This window comes from Lissotriton helveticus, chromosome 2_1 (genome assembly GCF_964261635.1).
Source record: "Lissotriton helveticus chromosome 2_1, aLisHel1.1, whole genome shotgun sequence".
NCBI lineage: Eukaryota > Metazoa > Chordata > Amphibia > Caudata > Salamandridae > Lissotriton > Lissotriton helveticus.
In genome coordinates, this window is record NC_136059.1 from 838902679 (window position 1) to 838922309 (window position 19631).

Sequence of the window (19631 nt, forward strand, 5' to 3'; positions counted from 1 at the left end):
GGTTTTGCTGAGGGAGGTGGTGAGCTGTTCTTCAATAACCTTGTTCCAGCTTCTGCAAGGGCAGCATTGAGAGTGGTGGTGTACAGTGGGTTTGGTGAAGGAGAAGTAGACCCAACAGTGGTTGGTCCAAAGGAGCTTGAAGGTGTGGCTGAAGGTGATGTTGTTGCTGGCGGAGAAGATGGGGTGGAGTGTGTGTCCTGCTGAGTGGATTGGGTAGGTGACCAGTTCTTTCAGTCCCATGGTGGAAAGGTACTCCAGCAGGGGCGAGGTGTTCTTGTTGTCGGGGTTTTCCAGGTGAAAGGTGAGGTCGTCGAGGAGGATGTGGAGGCGAGGGCGTGGGGTGCGATGATGGAATCGTTGAAGGGTGGACAGGGGGTCTGTAGATGAGGGTGCCATGGAGGTTGGTGTCCGGGTTGGTATGGAAATGGAAGTCGAGGTGCTCCATTTGGTTCAGTGGTCATCTTAGTGGGTGGTGAGACAGAGCGTGCTTTTGTGTATGATGGCGATGCCTCTACCGGATTTGTTGATGCGGTTCTTGTGAATGATCTTGTCGCTGTCTTGGATGGCGGTGGCAATCTCCAGGGTGGAGGTGGAGTTCATCTAGGTTGCTATAAGGACAACAATGTTGGGGGGACAGAGTCAAGTAGGTCTCAGATTCCTGCAACATGTTTGTTGAGGGAGCGTGTGTTGATCAATATCCAGGTGAGGTGGTCGGGTCCTGTATTTGTTTGTCTGGTAGTGAGAGCATGGTGGGCGCTGGAGTCATAGTGGTGGATGGTCCGGTAACCAGGGTCTGTGGTGCTGGGTGCTGTCCAGGCCTGGATGGGCTTGCCTTTGGCATGGCTGCCATTAAGTAGTGTGATTGGGAGGGCTGGACAGCTAGGAGGCCGGAAAGCGGAAAAGCGGCCCAGGATGGGGGCGGGAGCAGGCAACTGCGAAGACACAGAGAGGAAAGGCACAAAAGTGCATAAAAGGGAAGAGAGTGAACAGAAAAACAGAAAAATTGAAATGTGAAAATTAAGGAAAATCATTGGTCAGAGGAAAAACAGGGAAAAACAGAGAAAGGCAGAAACAGAGAGAAGGAGGGCAGAGCAGCAGCAGAGCAGAGAAAGCTCCCCACTGGACCAGCAGGGTTACGGTGTAGGCAGGTGCCTGCAGATCCTCGAACACAGAACCTGGAAGGGTCAGGGGCGGTCGGTGCAGGTAAGCGTGTTGGAGCGGTGGAGTGGGCGGGGATGTCAACAGATGACGGAATAGGGAATAATAAATGAATAAATAAATTCTATTTTGTCATCAGTCGACATCTCCCCTACTCCGCTCCTCTGCGTTTACCTGCACCAACTGCAGCTGGTCAGTGCCAACAGCTACCAGGCAGAGCTGTGCCGTGAGGGAGGCCATTCACTGACAATGTCAATGAGATTCATCCTTTACAGTGCAGCGGCTGCCATTAAGTAGCATGAGGGGGAGGGCTGAACAGCTGGGAGGAGGGAACGTGAGGAGCGGTAAAGCTGTGCTGGAGGGGGGCAGTGCTCCAGGGGCAAGCAGGAACATGGCGAGGAAAGGTGATAAGTGTAAAAAAGGGAAGAAAGTAAACAGAAAAACTGAAAAGAAAAAATGTTGCAAATTAAGGTATTGAATTTTATTACATTGCATAGTTACTTAAAACTATTGCAATACAAATTTCAAATAAGACAACAAAAATTATACTGAAATATTAATTACACATTTGCTAAAAATAATTTAAAACTTAAAACAGTTAAATTACTATCAGACAAAAAATGCTTTCTTCTTCATACAAATAGCTCTCAATATAAATTGTGCATTCTACCCGACTTCATTACTCCGTCTGAGCAGTGCTAGTAACCAAGAGTGGGCGTTATTTAAAGTCCAATCCAGGTGCTTATATGAAGGCTTCCTAAGTCGGATTATTGGGGGACAGTCTCGTATTATAGTTAAAAGAGTGGACACAGTAGTCCCAGTTATTTCAGTTTCCGGCCACCTGCATGAGTTGATGGCCTATCGGGCTACCCCTTAGCCTGGAAGGAGTTTAGGTGTTCAATGGCATTTTTTTCTCAGCTGCATCTAGGAATCTCACTTGTCTACAGTTTAATTGAGGTGATGCTGGGTCAGAACATGCTAAAACTGCTTGTCTCCTTGAGCGAATACTCATTTGATTTAGGGGGACTCTTAGCAGCTGTCTCCTTTCCTGTGTCAGCTCCTTGCAGGAGTATAATAAATGGATAATGTCGCCCTGTCCATTTTTGCATAGACTGCAAGATGTTCAAGATGGCTCCCTCTTCCATGGTGGGAGGTTCTCACTGCACAGGATCAAGCGAAGACAAAGTTTTAAGAATTTTAATGTCTGTGATTTCAGGTAGCCCAAATTTAAATATTTTTAGGGAGCTAGAACTTTGTAATTGTTCACAGTCATCCAGGCGTGCGATCTTGCTGAAAAGGCTGCTGTGTGCTCCACCAACACCAATTTTTTCAAGGATTTCGAAACTAATTTCTTGAAGTATGAATGGTGGGTCTGTGTGTTCCAAAGGGCCAAGAGTCCAGTGCATGCTAAAGCCTCCTGAAGATAGCTTCTTGCAAGAGAATCCTCCCTCTGCTGGAGATTTTGCCACAGAAGCTGATTTAGAGTTTTCGGGGCCGATAGTCTGATTTTGTTCCAGCAGTTGATGAATGCGCCATATGTGGCCCATGATTGCTTCTGTACGCGGAATTCAAGCCTAATTTGTACCAGGGAAGTATAGCTTGGAAGTCTAAACGTGGTTCTGTATGCTTTTACTAAAGTTGTGTCCAGCAGTTCAGCATCTCTGTCTCTCAAGGCTTCACTGCCATAAGTTATTGAGGGAAGGATTTTAGCCTGTGCTACATTCAGAAGGGTACTCAATGTTGGGCCCAATAGTTTAGATGTTAGGCTTTTCATGGTTAATGATAGCACCAGCCCCTTCCGTTTAATCTCTTCTAGGAGCAAATGTTCCTTCTGTGTCAATATATACACCTAGGTACCTATAGACTCCAGCTGAATCTATTCATGTACCGCCCAGGTGCCAGCTTCTCACTCCTTCATTTTGTTGTTAATTGACATAGTTATAGTTTTCTTTAAGTTTATTGACAGCTTATTTGCTTCAGCGTAGTTCTGCATGCTGTTGAGTAGATGTTGCAAGCCAACTGCTGTGTGGCTGAGCAAGATTACGTCATCAGCGTAAATGAGATTGGACAGAGCTGTACCCCGCATCCTGGGTGCGTGAGAATTGCTGGTGTTAAGTAATTGGGGTAGGTCTGCCATGAATAAATTGAATACCATGGGTGCCAGCACGCAGCCCTGTTTGAGGCCCTTCGTTGTTTTTTGTTTCCTTGTCAAATGCGTACCTGTGCCAAGTTTGACCTGTACCCAGGTGTCTGTATGTAGGAGGTTTATCATTTTTAAAAGAGCATTTGGGATACCCCAACTGGCTATCTTCGCCCACAGTCTCGATCTGTCCACATTGTCGAAAGCGGCACTAAAATCGATAAAACAAAGGTACAGCTGCATGTTTAGTGGGATTATGTCATTTGTGTCCGCCCAGGCTGTAAGTTCTTCCAACAGCGTGCCCGCAAAGTATTTTGTCTCGTTATCGATTAGTGCCACTAACCGATAATTGGCGGGCAAAGCCTTGTCACCACTTTTGTGGATAGGAACGATCGTGTGCCTGTCCATGAATCATGAACACCCTGTTGTCTCACTTCCAGGAATATTAGATGAAGTATCCTTGCCAACTGTGTCGCCCTCTGTTTAAACAGAACAGGGGGATTCCATTCGGGCTTGGCTCCCCTTCCTTTCTTCCCTTTTTGATCTGCTGCTGGATTAGCAGATGCACAGCTTCGTCTGATATTTCCTCCAGCAGTTGATTATGTCTGAAAATGTATATGAGACTCTATCGTTTATTTGATTAGCCGCATCACGATCAGTTGAAGCTACCCCGCTCTGGTCCAGGTGAAGGGAACCCGCTGTGAGGTCATTGAAGTGGGTAAACAGATAATTGGCCCAGGTTTCCTCTAATATGTGCGATGAGATTCCCCCACGTTGCGGGTTGATGATTGTGTTAACTGTTTTCCAGAAACGGGCGCAGTCATTTTTGTTTTATGTTTTGGAAAAGTTTGGCCCAGATGTCATCTTCATGTTTTTGTTAATGCCCTATTTCAGCTTCTTTAGATTAGTTCTTTGCTGACGCAAAAAGGAGAGCAGCAAGAGGTTCCCAGGGTCATAACGCAGGGATCTTATTGAGCCATTTATAGTTCTTTTGAGGCTTTTAATTTGTGCACCTTGTGCTGCAGTTCGCTTTTTCACTTGCTCGAATGGCAGAGTGCGCTTAAATTTTATTTGCGACACGTTTAGTTCCCTGAGCGTCTTGGTGAAACATTCCCAGATTTGAATGTAATCTATGTTGATCGGGTATGAGAGTATAGGATTCAATGCCGATTCTGACAGGGATTCGATGTTATCTGCCATAAGTGTAATTCTTTTATAATCTGAAGTGTAGATGGTGCCCGAGATTGGGGCAGGCTGGATGCCAGAGGGAGCAGTTGTGGCTAAAGTTATTTCTTGTGGGCGGTGATCGCTGTCTCCCTTTTCCCCCATTCTAAAATTAGTAATGGATGAAAACGAGAGACTAGTAAAGGTATAGTCCAAAATCGAGGAAGTTGTTGCAGTATAGTAACTGGCTAGAGGAGGAATGTCGACTGCAAATCTTCCATTGAGGGCCCTGAGATTGGAGTATTCCAAGTCCTCGAGAAGGCCTCTGTTTGTCTTGTTGGTTTTCCCATGGCTGAAGACGCCTTGTGTTCGTATATTGCAGTATGAAGATTAAAATCTTGCTTCACATTCATCTGATGATCCCAATAAGTATTGATTCAGGTCCCCCGACAGAATAATATTTGATGATTCAGTACTGCCTATATGGGTAATTCGCCGAATCTGTTGCTAAAAGTTTCGGGTGGATGTATGCATTACCGATCGTTACTTATTTTCGTGCGCCCTCCAAAGAGTGAGTGAGTTTGGTTGCTAAGGCAACTTCTGTTCCAGGGTCGACTGCAGCTGCTGTAGTTATGGTAGTTGTTGATATATAAGTTGCCAGCCCTCCTGAACAGTGACCGGATTTTCCGCCCTTTTGTAGCTGATATGGTGAAGCAGTGGAACCCATGTATATATAATGTTCTGTCAACCATGTTTCCTGCATCAGGATTATATCAAAGGTTTTGAAGTATTGCAGAAAGTCTGGGTCAGAAGCTTTTAAATTAGACCATTGATGTTCCATGAGCAGAGATCTCACTTCCTTTTAGTTGACTGTTGCCTGTGTCCATTTGGCTATGATGTCATTGAATTGCTGGAAAGATGGGTTAGAGCTCCTGTGATAAGCTCAGCAAACCGAAGACTATCTCCAAGTGCAGCTTCTTCGCCAAAAGACGGGCCGTCAGAACCCCGGAAGAGAGGCCTGATTGAGGAGAGTAGCCCAGTGCCCCTCTAAGAACCAAGATTGAGGGCCTTGGGCGGCGAATGAGGCCAGGACTTGGACTGGGGTTTAGAAGAGGCGCTGGGTAGGCTGGATTTTGGTAGCAGGTAACCTTGATTCCCAAAGCTTCAAAAATGTGGTGCTCATTTAGTACTCTTTGAGCGATAGCAACTGTTTTTCATAACACCATCGTTACCTCAGGGATTGCAGGATTATCGGGTTTAAGAAACTTCTATTACAAGAAGATCAGTTGTATTCAGATTTGCTAGATTGGGAATGGCCCTTAATAGATTCAAAACATTACCCCTGTTCAGTATGTTTTGGTGCCCTTTTGATGTATACTCGGGTTTGAACCGTGTGAGACTCCAGCTTTATTTGTTCTTGAGGATCCAGGGGTGTGCTTTTTTTACAGCGACATTTATTCTTAAATGTATTTCGGCAAGGAAAAGTATGGAATTCAGTAGCTAATTTGGGTCTAGTGCTTTTTGTAATATGCTGCGTATGCCCACTCGCCTCCCCCATGTGCCAGTTTTTATCATCACTGTGTTTTTTAATATGTATAGATGTGTATTCATGTGCTTTTATGATTGTTTTTAAAATGATTGAATAAAGTTTTTGAATTGAATTGACTCCAGCTGATTGGCAATCTTTTAGAGGTCTGCACTTAATTTGTGGATTCTCCAGCATACAATGAGCGGTCTTGCTGATTGTTAAGTTGTACATCCTCCTTTAGTTCCGGTAGCTGCACCTCTTTAGGGGGGATGTGGTTGGTTATGTTGTTTCTTGTTAGTGTTAGTTCGCTGGGTGGCCTTGAATCCTGCAGGTATGATGAGCCCTGAGGTAGCTGATCTGGGGCCTTCACTATTTGTTTTCCTTTACTTGGTATCACAAGTTTTTTGATATTGTGGTTTAAGCTATTGTTTATCTGATCTTTGTTGACATAATGAATAATGGTCGTTTGCCTGATTGCGTCTGTTCAATGCATCCCATTTTCTTCTGTTGCTTGATTGCTGCATATTAGGGATTATCTTTGTCAGTCGGGCCAAGTTGGATTGTTTAATGGCTTTTGTAATGAAAATATGGGAATTACCCTTCGTTCAGTGTTAGCACTTCCTCTGTGGAGAGCTAACAGTGCCTGTGGTGAGTTCCTGTTATATGTATCAGATAGAGGCCTTTTGATATTAGAAGGCCCTGGAGATGCTACTGTGTTTTGAAGGATACTGGTTTGAGCCAGAGCTATGTTTTGCTTATCCCTCTTTGGGGTCAGACTCTGATTTGGAGCACTGTTTACGGAAGATTGAGTAGATAGCTACTTGGTTAGGGGGAAGTGATTTTTGATTCTGTCCCTTCCGTTTCTGCTGGCGGCGTTGTTTGGCATTTGCTTTGGTAATGACTGAGTCAGTTTGAACTGTCTTGAAGCATTCCCTGGCAGAGCATGGAGACCCCACTTTATGGTGGGGGCAAGAGTCGCTGCCTGTGAAGTTCTTATTAGTTGAGCTGCCCAATTCACCTTCCTTGCTTTCAAGGGCTGGGGGTTCAGAGATCTGGTCGCCAGCTGGAGAGCAAACAGGGTTGGCTAGTGATGTGTTCTTCAGCTCATTTAGCACCGTTGTGAGCATTGTTGGAAGGGTCGTTAGTTTATCCACAATCTGACTACAGCCACATCAGAGGTGTGCCTCAATCTGTGCTCTTCTAATTAGCCATTGAGGTCCCCCAGTTTCTCATCTATGTCTGTTGTGAACACTACCAGAGTGTTTAGTAGGCTGAGCTGCATGTCCATTTTATCAGACTGGTATTGGAGCGCCTCCACCGAAAATTGCATGGTATTTAGGATGGAAGCCCAAACACTTCCATTTTGTTCTTTTGGCCCACCCTTCTCCTTTCGCTCCTCTTTGTCCCTTGTGGGCTGGCTGTCAGCTGAAGGATGATTTGATGTCGGCTTCACAGAAGGTATGCCTATGTGATGGTCTGGAGAGTATGCTGCTTGTTAAAAGTTATACTGAAAATGTCAACATTATCGGCACCATCTTGCTCTCCTTGGGCCCATTCGTGCGCGTAAGCGGCAGCCATTTTGTACACCATGGCCTCCCTGCCCCTCGCCGATAGCCAGCGTCTCTGTCTCTCTCTCCCGACCTCGTAGGCAACCCCCCGCGCGCTGACAACCCCCCCTCCACTCTCACATGTCTTGGGTCATAAACCCCTCTTCTGCGCGGCTCTGCCTCGGAACCCCATCCTGTTCCCAGCGCGACACTTCCCTTCATTCCTTTCATGGTCCCAGGCCCTTTGATGCAAACCCCCTTTTCCTGTGTGCCCGTTTGTCTTCCCCGTTCCCAGGCCACCACCTAAGCTCTGCGGATACTGTTTATTGCCCCCCCCCGTACAGTAGGAAGCTTCCCTCATTAAAGGACCCTCGAGTTGATCAAAGCCCCCACCCTATGAGATCCAATCAAACCCCCCACATTCCGTGAATCGGCGGAATGTCCAGCTGCGCGATAATCATCACCTGTTGTGACCGGGGTGGGGACTTCTGCTGTATATGTGTGTGGGAACGGGCTTGGAGCGGGGGTTCCGAGAATGTCTTTCCGTACATCAAAGCATTGTCAAGAATGTGTTGTATGTAATAAAGCAATAAACCTGTGTATAAGAGGCCAGGCCTCAGAGATGCGGGTAGAGCACCTCGTGACGATACTTGCTGTCTGAACTGATGTGTTCTCCTCCGGAGAGAATAAAAACCCTTGTTTCCTGCCTTCCAGTCTCCAGCGCCTGCCTCTTCATTGGTTAATAACTTGTGGGTTTAAGAGGCGACACCGCCGGGCAATACTTAAGGTTCTTTTAATTCGGTTGGTAGCCTGACCTTTAACAATTGGCGTCCCAAACGTGGGGCCCATCAGTGACTCGTGGATCCAGTGGGAGAGTTCCTGACGACAGAGTGAACGACTGCAACGATCGGGAGCGCGCCTGTCCGATAGACCCTCGTCTGACAGCCGATCATCCGAACTTCACTGGTTCCGAACAGACCTCTCTCGAGTGATCTACGGTCCTGACTGGGAACCATCAGGAGTGCCGCGAGGAATACGAGGAAAAGAGGACGATCGGGCGCTGGATTCGGAAGACGAGAAACTGTCCATGCGGTCCGGTTAAGGTCGTGTAAACACGACGAATTACGAAATGGTCATTTGAATTGTCTAGAAAATACTAGTATTACTCTTTGTTAATTTATTTGGAGATCCTCTGTCTGCAAACGGAGAAACAACAGGCTCTCCCTTTGCAAACGGTGGAGGATAGGTAATACAACTGTCGTGTCTATCTTTCTCCCCCACTGATTAATTACTTGAAACTGAACTATTGTTCACAGACTGTTTTTCTGGAGATTCTCTGTCTGCAAACAGGAAAGAGCCCCTCTCCCCACCCTTTTTACAGATAGTGAAAGGGTAGGTAACGCAGACCTTTGCGAGCCTACTTATTCTCCCCACTGAATTGTTTTTTTTATTTTTTATATTGGTTCATGAGGTATTCACTGCTTGCAAACAACGTAGAATAGAAATATTCTGTCTAGTCTTTGCACACAGTGATAAGATAGGCAGTGCTGACTTTTTGTCCCTCGTTGCGAGCCGTCATGTCTGTCTTCTCCCCACTGATCGGTAGCCTGTTTAGCCCGGACCGCTTATTAGAGATGAACCATCCGGCTCCACCGGAAGGCACCCCTAATAAGGACATGTTCATGAAGCATGGATTGATCGCTATAGCCTATAACAAACTGTGGCATAAATATACGAAAAAGAATGGAGAAAGTCAGTGGCCACTGATAGGATCCTTCGATGATGACAAAATAAACGCGCTAGAAACAGCCTTAGGTAACAAGCATTGAAAATGCAATAGGTCTCGCAGCATTAGAGTTAGTGCTTTTAGAATTGTTTATGGGTTTTTTTTGTAAAAAAAGCCATAAACATTTCTAAAAGCTCTGAAATGCAGTCTGAAATGCTGGATATATATTCAGTACAGATACACTATATTGTTAATGAAGACATAGGATATAATATGTTGTACTGTATACACACAATTAGATGGGAACGTGCTGTGTGTGTCAGCGATTGAAAGAGACTGCACTCAGAGTTGCTGTGCGCATCAGCGAAAAGATTGCAGAGTAGACACGCAATACTTGTACTAAAGTGTTGTGCGATTGTACTGTAGGCACGCAATTTAAAATCCAGCTAAACGCGTCAGCAGAGTTGCTGTGCGCATCAGCGAGTGAACTGTAAACTAGACACGCAGTTTTAAAATCAAGATGTGCGTATCAGCGCTGCTGTGCGAGTCTGCAAGAAAGCATGGAGCTGCTGTGCGCATCAGTGAGTAAACTGTAAAGTAGGCACGCAATTTAAAATCCAACTGTGCGCGTCAGCGCCGCGGAGTTGCTGTGTGCATCAGCGAGTGAAACCACATATAGTCTTTAAATTAAGCTAAATAAGATTTTAATATAACATCGAGTCGAAATGATTTTAATAAAACCGAGTCGAAATGATTTTAATAAAACATCGAGTCGAAATAAGGGGCAACCCACAAGCTGGCTCAGGTTGTAAGAGTTAAAGTTGAGTAAGTTAAGTCATCAAAGTTTAACACACAGACTCTCTCTTTAGTGTTAAATGCACAAGTCCTACACAATTTCAGACCGTGAGCAGTCTGCGTGTTATAGGTTGGAATGATAGCAGTACTGATTCACCCTTTCACACCTTCACACCACAGTCGAAAGACTCACTTCGCAACCCGAACAGTATTTTGCACATAAACAGGTGGTAAAAAATGTCAGCTCAGTGAGCAGTCTGCAAGTCACCGGTTCCATACCTTGAAGAGCAGATTCTCCTTTTCGACAGCACAGTCAAGAGGCTGACTACAAAAGCATAACAACATGTTGCACAATGGGAAGGTGACAACAATATATCTAGCAGCCTGTGCATCACAAGTTATAACCCCAACAGAGTATCCCTTTCAACGTCCACGGTGGGGTAAATACGAGGAGCAACTAAGGTGAGTGGGAACATAGTTGCACCTTTTATTTGCGAATCTAAAAAAGCTTACACGCGACATAAAGTACTGTAACAATATACCATTCTTTCTCAATAAAGAGCACATAACCCTGCTACATGTATGGTCTTGGTAACTCATTTTACGCTCAGCCGTGGTTCTTTACATAACGTTATCTGCCTACATCGGTAAAGATTGGGGAAAGCAAAAATGCAACATAAAGCGCTTAAAAAACTGGAAATCAACAGTATATGAAGAGAGCAAGAAGATACAGGGAGGCTAAAGCGGGAGACGAGAGGAAGAAAGGTGCGAAAGAAATTGAGAGAAAGGAGGAGCTAACACGGATAACATGAGAAGAAAACATTTATTTCCGGTAGTTGTGCATTGCAATGCTTTTTTTAAATCACCTACTATATACTTTGAAGAGAACAGGTTCTGAATATTTGAGAAATGTAATAGGGAGGAAACCGGGTGGTGGCACTCTGATTATAAATGCAGAAACAGGCACAGCCTCTGCACTTCCTGCTTCTGGGGAGCTTCTGCTTATTTTTCCAAGTAAAGTTGCCAAGCTTCACCAGGCTAGGCGTTGTGACCCGACAGGCCTCTCCGGACACTTACCCCGGTGCCATTGTCGCAGACAATCACTTTCCTTCCCTGGCTGTCCATGCTCCGCTTGCCCCCTTGATCACCGCTGGCGCCTCTTCTAAGCTGGTGGCCTCGCCCTGGTCCTGGCAGAGATGCTTCCTCCCTGCCTGCCACAGGAGGAAATGAGGTGGGCGGGGCCGAGTCAGGCAGCTCGAGACCGAGGCTGGACGTAACATCCTGGGCTGGGCTCAGATGGTAAGGGAACAGGAAACCGAGCTAGAAAACACGGTGCGCGCGTAACAGCAACCAGAGAAATTTTGCTACGTCCGCATCCGTTGTTTGCAAAGTAGACTCCAAGGATTTAGCAGATGGGAGGGCGAAAAAGTAAACAAGCGGCTGTGGAAAAGCGTAGCTAGCAATTTAGAATAATATTCCGGGCAAAGCTAATAAGTCTGGCTTGCATTTTTATTCCTGCCCAAAACATAACAAAGCTTTTCTGTAGTGAAAAAAACAAGTAAATAAACCGGTTGTTTTCTGTATACAGTGCATCTTTGAGCTAAATACTTTAGTATAACAAGAAAGGGTGGAGGGGGCAGGGGAGGAGGGGGCAGGGGAGGAGGGGTCCGGGGAGGAGGGAAGGGCCAGAGGGACTTGATGGGAGTGGTGGGGGGGAGGGGGAGGGTATAGAGAGGGAGAGGAGGAGAGACAGGACACGGCAGTAGGAGGAGGAGGGGGGAGGAGAGTAGGGGAGGCACGGCCTAGCGGCAGGCAGGCAGGGGAGGAGAGGAGGAGGGGGGAGGAGAGTAGGGGAGGCACGGCCTAGCGGCAGGCAGGCAGGGGAGGAGAGGAGGAGGGGGGAGGAGAGTAGGGGAGGCACGGCCTAGCGGCCGTGCAATCAAGTAGTGAGGGGGCGGAGCTGGGGGAGGCTGTGAGAGAGAGTAGGCAAGGCAGGCGGCTGGGGGCATGTGCACGCGCTTTTAAGCTCAATGCACATGCGCATTGAGCTTAAAAGTCACGGGCACTGCAAGGAATCGCCACGATTCCTTGCAAGTTAGATAAAGTCTGGATGAGCCCCTATAGTCTCGCTTGCTCGATGCGCATGCGCATCGACAGGCGAGACCTAAAAATAAGACAACGCCCGCTATGCTTGATAGTTTCGGCATGTGGCGCAAAGAAACTGAACAACGTAAAAGGAAAATTGAGAGTAGGTTGGAAAAAGAGCTGCGAAAAGCAGCCCGCCTAGCTGCTCAGAAACTAGAAGGAGAGATAAAGGAAAGAGAGAAAGCCAAACAGAAACTAGAAATGGAAACATCAAGCCAGTGCCCGGTTAGAACGCCCTCCATGCTCTACCCTGATTTATCCTTGAGACAAAAACGAGCGAGTGATGATCTGCTGTTAGGTCCTCCGACCATCTACATGCCCCCTCCATATGCCCCTTCCCAACCCTTAGCACAACACCCACCACCCCCAGGTGCAAATGAGGGTAGTGCCACAGCTTCGGCCCCCATGGTCTCTGTGTCGGCCGAACCTCTTGTACCAAATACTCCGCAAACGGCAACGTTGGGCGACCCTGAGACCCGAGGGACCGGTTCCGCAAGAATAAACAGACTAAGCAAAGATGAGCGAACAGGGATCGACAAGATAGTAAGAACCCTGGTAGAAAGGAAGGAAGGTGAAGAGTACATCACGGATATGTTTAAATCATATACAGGGAGTCACAGACGACACTTTACTGTACGACTGTGTTACCATGTCTTGAACGCATACGAGGACCGATATCGAGACCAAGGTCCCGAGAGCCTAGCGACTCTGTACCGGAAGGTCGATATCGGGGATGAGGGCGAGTGTGATGTGACGGACCTCCTTACGCGTACGCTTGAGGTTTTCCGCCACCTCACTGAACGTGAATCGGGAACTAAACCCACGACATCCGTGGCGACCGAACCACAAACTGAGCAACCTAGCGCCATGATGCCAATACGAGAGGCTGCCCCTTACTGGGTGCCTCCACGAGGTGCAGGGACTCACGATGATGCAAACCACCAAGATGCAAAAGGAAGAGTAGTGTACAACTGGGTCTATCAGCCATGGGACCGACAAGAGATTCTGACATTCCGGAAATCTCTACCCGACCTACGTAAAAACCCCACTGCCTTCTATACTGAATTGGGTACAGCCCTAGGTTCAACGATTATGACCCTGGCTGACATCGACTTGTTTTTCGGGTTATGTCTACCAGCTGATGTGTGGAAGCAAATCCGGAAAGTCGACCACCATGAGCTGCTCGGACATACCTGGACACAATTCGAGGAAATTGATAAACAACGAGGACCGGGACAAAAGCCTTTGAAATCCATTTTAGACCTCCCAGATAAAATCGTACAGAAATTGAAAACCCTGATTCCAGAAAAGAAAGTGGACTGGTCGATAGTAACGGCCTGTCGCCAGAAACCCCAGGAGGATGTATCGGAATACTTCTCTCGGTTCGAAACAGTGTTCTCCGATTACAGCGGCCAGGACATGACCACTGCAACCGGACACCATCTGTTTGTCCAGAATTATGTTAAGGGTCTGTCATCCGAGGTCTCCCAGAAACTGCAAGCTAGCGAGAGTAGTTGGGCAGCCTCCAAACCTACGGCTATCCTCCAGATGGCCCAATATTATGAACATCAGAAAAATGAAAACGATAGGGCAACCGAGAGAAAGAAGAAGGATTTGAAAGAGAGGGTGATGATAGCCCAGCTGCAAGGGGTGACTATAGGACGAGACCAATACCGGGGAAACTATCAGACGAACGCCCCTAAGTCCCAAGACCGTACTTCGACTCCCCACAGTGGACGTACAGACATTAGAGAGGACCAGTGTGCTTTCTGTAAAGGGACTGGCCATTGGAAATCCCAGTGCCCAGTTCTTCTGGACATGATCAGAAACAAAGACCCCAAGGACATAGCAAATGGGCCGAGAAATAAGGGACAACAACGGGGGCCCCCAAATGACACGACTAACGACAGATCAGGTAGACCAAATACATTTGATCGACCCAGGCAGAACCAATACCAGCAATCTGACTATGATGACACCCACAACTTTGCATAGGACTGCCAAGGGCAAGGGAGGGATCCAGTCGAGCTCTATGTTGACCAGCAAGGCCCTTACGTCACTGCTAAGGTCCTGGGTACCAAGTCTCCATTTCTGGTAGACACTGGCGCAACACGTAGTGCGTTATCTAAACGACTGATTCCGGGGGCACCCTTGTCTGGCTCACTTATAACTTCGACAGGTTTCGATGGAACGCCCTCCACTAACCCTTTGTCCGCCCCGATCCTCTTTGACGTAGAAAACAACACCACTGACACCACGTTTTTGCTTTCCTCCAATAGCCCTGACGCCATTATGGGACTTGACCTATTGAAACACTTCCGAGCGACGATCAGATGTTCTCAAGACGGAGTTCGAGTTTTTCTTTACGACAACCCTGTCCTGCTTAGACATTGCCCTCCCCGACGCATGTTTTCCATCACCGACACTGACACATCCCTGCTTGACACTCTGCCTCCATATCTATGGGCCAAGACGGATTCGGACGTAGGGCGCATGTTGATCGACCCAGTGCACATTACTGTCCGACCAGACGCAACTCTCCCAAAACTTCCACAATATCGGATATCGCCCGAGGGCGAGAAGGCATTGGTAAAGATTATTCAGTCGCTAGTCGACGCCGCAGTGGTGGAGGAAGTAGTTAGCAACGTTTGCAACAGCCCTATCTTACCCATCATCAAGAAACAGGGAGAGGGAGATGGGAAAGCATACCGTTTTATCATTGACCTTCGAGAGATCAACAAAGTGGTGGTACCCCAGTACACTGTGGTCTCAGACATCACCACCATCCTGACTTTGATTTCTTCTACTGCCACCACCTTCACTGTCATTGACCTCAAAAACGCATTCTTTTCCATCCCCATCCACCCAGACAGCCGATACCTCTTCGGCTTCACCCTAAAAAACCGCTCATATAGGTTCTGCCGAGCACCCCAGGGCTACACAGAAAGCCCTAGCATCTACAGCCAGGCCCTCAAGAGACAACTAGATCAAGTCCAGTTACCCGACGGAGTGGTGTTAGTGCAATATGTCGATGACATCCTCTTAGCAGCCGACACCACTCCATTAGCAGTCACAGCCACCATTCAACTCCTGCACTTCCTTGCGGAAAATGGCCACAAGGTCTCCAAGAAGAAGTTGCAATTCTGCCAACCCCAGGTCACTTACCTAGGCCACCTTTTGTCCAAAGAAGGAAGAAAACTCACTCCTGATCGAATCCAAACCATTCTAGATACTCCTGTCCCTAAGACCCAGAAGCAGGTCCGCTCCCTATTAGGCCTCACCTCCTTCTGCCGACAGTGGTTACCAAACTTTAGCCTCGTTGTGAAACCGCTGCTTTCTCTGCTAGGTAAAGACGTCCCTTTCCCACTCCCTTGGACCCCTGAGTGTCAAACCTCCTTCACGGAACTACGAGATGCCCTCTGTTCAGCCCCCGTCCTAGGTACCCCTGATTACAAAAAGCCCTTCTCCCTTTACACTCACGAAAGGGAGGGGTGCGCTTTATCTGTCCTGACCCAGGCCATTGGCCCTAAGCAACGACCGTGCGCTTACTTCTCTGCCACTCTTGACCCTGTAGCCAGAGCCCTGCCTGCCTGCCTTCGAGCCGTAGCTGCTGCTGCGATCTCTATCCGACAGAGTGAGGGGATCGTGCTTTCGAATTCCCTCACGGTACTGGTACCCCATGCAGTTGACACCCTCCTGAACCAAACCAAGACGCAACACCTGACGAGTGCACGACTGACTGGATACGAACTGACCTTGCTTGCACCCCATATCGCCCTGAAAAGATGCACCACACTGAACCCGGCAACTCTGTTACCCTTGCCAGAGAACGATCCCAACGTGCACCCTGTACATGACTGCGTGACTCTTACGGACGAACAGACTAGAAGTAGGGTTGACCTCAGAGACACGGCTTTCCCTGACCCTGACGGAGAGCTGTGGGTGGACGGTTCTTGTATCAAACTCCCCGATGGCACCACTTCCGCTGCCTATGCAGTCACCACGGCCCGAACTGTAGTTGAGACAGCCCGTATCACGCAACGATCTGCCCAGGCAGCGGAACTGATTGCCCTGACCCGAGCCTTTGTCCTGGCAACAGGAACTACAGCGAACATTTACACCGACAGTCAGTATGCCTTTGGGGTGGTTCACCATTTTGGGCTCCTTTGGAGGGAAAGGGGATTCTTGACCTCACACGGCACCCCCATTTTGCACGGGGATCTAGTCTCCGCCTTGATCGAGGCCGTCCTTCTCCCCAACAAGCTTGCAGTCGTCAAGTGCCAGGCACACAAAAAGGTGACAGACATCATTGGGCAGGGAAATGCGCTAGCCGACATCACTGCCCGAACGACAGCTGAAAATAGGACGACAACACATATGTACGTGACCAGGTCACAAGCAGAAAAATGGACTGACGCTAGAGACACTATTAAAGACATTCAAACGGCTAGCACACAACACGAGTTGACTGAATGGACACGGGTGGGATTAAAAGACGATGAAGGCTGCTGGCGGACAAGAGACACAAACAAGTGGTTGCTACCTGATTCATACTTGATTCCCATACTGGCTATGGCTCACTCCCCTGCCCACATAGGATCAGCCCCCATGATTGAACTTGTCTCCAGGGTTTGGCACAATGATAAAATCACAGATTCCGCCAAACGTCTGGTCCAACAATGCTTGATATGCCTGCAACACAACCCCGGGAAAGGAACTGTAGTGCCCCGGGGAGGATTTGGGGTCCCAAACCACCCATTTGAGGTCCTGCAAATGGACTACATCCAGCTAGATAGGTGCCAAGGCCTGAAATATGTACTTGTCGTGGTGTGCGCCTTTAGCAAATGGGTGGAAGCATACCCAACCCGTGACAACACTGCTATGGCCACCGCAAAGGTACTGTTAAAGGAGTTTTTCCCCCGTTACGGCCTTTGTCGTATTTTATGGAGCGACAATGGCCCCCACTTCATAGCCGAAGTCATCCAGTTCCTCTTAAAGGGGTTGGGCATCAAGCAGAAATTTCACGCAGTCTTTCACCCCCAGTCCGCTGGACTTGTTGAGCGACACAATGCCACACTAAAACTTAAACTGGCCAAGATAGTAGCTACCACGGGTCTGAAATGGCCAGACGCCCTCCCACTAGCATTGCTATCGATGCGTTCCACCCCCACCAGACATCACTTAACCCCTTATGAAGTTGTTTTCGGCCGACCCATGAGTATCTGGTCTGCACCAAAGCCAACTTCTATTCATGACGTCCCGGACGTCCTAATGTCTGATTATCTGTATAAATTGACTGAAACTCTGTCTGTCATTCATCAGCAGGTGCAGCAGGCCATCCCCGATGCTTCCAGGGGTCCGGGTCACGCCATCCAACCCGGGGATTTCGTGCTGATCCGAAACTTTCAGCGGACGAAAAGTTTGGAACCCCGGTGGACGGGCCCCTGGCAAGTGTTAATCACCACCCGGACGGCTCTTCGTGTGGAGGGGAAAAGGCATTGGCTGCACACGCACCACTGTAAGAAGGTCTCCCCGACCCTGGCCACGACAGAAAACATCGGCGACCAAGAAGAGCTCCTGAACAAGGACCGACCGTCACTAACCTGCTATCCTGATACCGAAGCACTTGAACTTTCAAGATTCTCTGATCCCACTGTGCCATCCAGAGAAGGGTATTTCCTGCGTCGAAAGGAGGGAGCTTCGGCTAAGTAGACCACAAACTAAGTTGAATCTCAAAACGGTGACCCAAAGCAATCAAGGGCTGCCTGGAGAGAAGCTAAACTAAGTCTGTGGTTCTGCCCACTACCAAGCACCTTGAAGATGAAGATGATGGAAGCGCCAGATAAGAAGATGATGGAAGCGCCAAATAAGAAGATGATGGAGACAACAGGAAATACCCACTACAGAAACCCAAGAACAGACAGACTCCACAGCTCAAAGACAATTGCACTCTTCATCGCAATCCTTTTTTGCTTTCTCCTCATGACCACACTCTGGATTGTGGAAGAAAATGCACCTGCTCATGAAACATTCCTGACCACTGCTCAGCCTATCACCGCGAAGGAACATTATCTGATTTCGCTCTCTCCCCAACTCAGAGAGAGGCGAAAGGAGTTTTGGAATAACTCTTTCGTACAGCTCCTTCACCAGCACAATCTCGCCACCAATGCCACCAACTGTTGGATCTGTGGGTTGCTACCCCACGCCACTGGACACTCGATACCATTCATCCCCTCACCCTTCTCGGTTCATGGCTCCTGCCTTGCTTGGCTGATCCTCCTGCAAGAAAGCTATAAGGACAATGCCACCTCCAGCAAAACCGTAATGCCTTTCTCCCACGGGGTCCGGCGAAACAAAACAAAGACACACTTCTGCCCACAGACCTCCAACGACTCCATCCACATGGACATCCCTGCTAAAGAACGAATTGAAATGCAGGTGTTCAACAATCCAACCAGACCCACCTTCTCCTACCTGCGAAAACGAACGGCTGCCACTCTGACTGTGGCCCTATCAGTCATCAACGTCACAGGCCACCTGTGCATAGAAGGACATGGGACACAGCTGGTGGGCCGCAGCGCGTGCCGATTTACCCGAACTTTGGACACTACGGATCCACCTTCCTTTGTGTCGTCCCCAAACATGTATTTCGTCTGCGGCACAAAGGCCTACACCTGGCTCCCCAAAGGCTGGGGGGGCACTTGTTTCATCTCCTTCGTCCTTCCTCCGACTTATGTGGCCCCAGCGAATAATCATAGGCAAAAACGAGCCAAGGACATTGAGCAAGCCGACTCAACAGGAGCGCAGTTCCTCGATGCTATGAAGGGACTTGTTCCTCTTTGGGGCCCGATGGCAAACAGCCGGGCCATCCGACATTTGACTCAGGCAGTTGAGACAACAATGAACATCACAGCTGGTATCTTTGCCAACAACACCGCCGAACTCCAAGCGGTCCGCTTGGTGGCCCTACAGAACCGCCTTGTCCTAGATGTGGTTCTTGCGGACCGTGGTGGAGCATGCCGCATTATTGGGTCCAGCTGCTGTACATACATACCGGACAACTCGCCCTCAGTGTACAAAGCCATCGAACATCTTCACAGACTCTCTTCGGAAGTCCACCAGGAACAGGAAGAATGGTCACTTGGTGGTTGGTTCTGGAACACCGTTAAGAACTGGGGCTGGAGACTGTTCACCATTATCCTAATTCCTGTAGTAGTAATATGTGGCCTATGCTTAGGAATTCAATGTCTGCCACCCCTGTGTTCATTATGTGCAAACTGTATTTGCCCTAAGGCCGTGGACTTTGGAAACGAACGCATGGGAGCATTATATGATGCCGAGGTTGGGAATTTGATGAAGATTGACATTGAGTAGGCAAGTTGGCTAGATATGTTGAAAAGGGAGGACTGTTAAAAGTTATACTGAAAA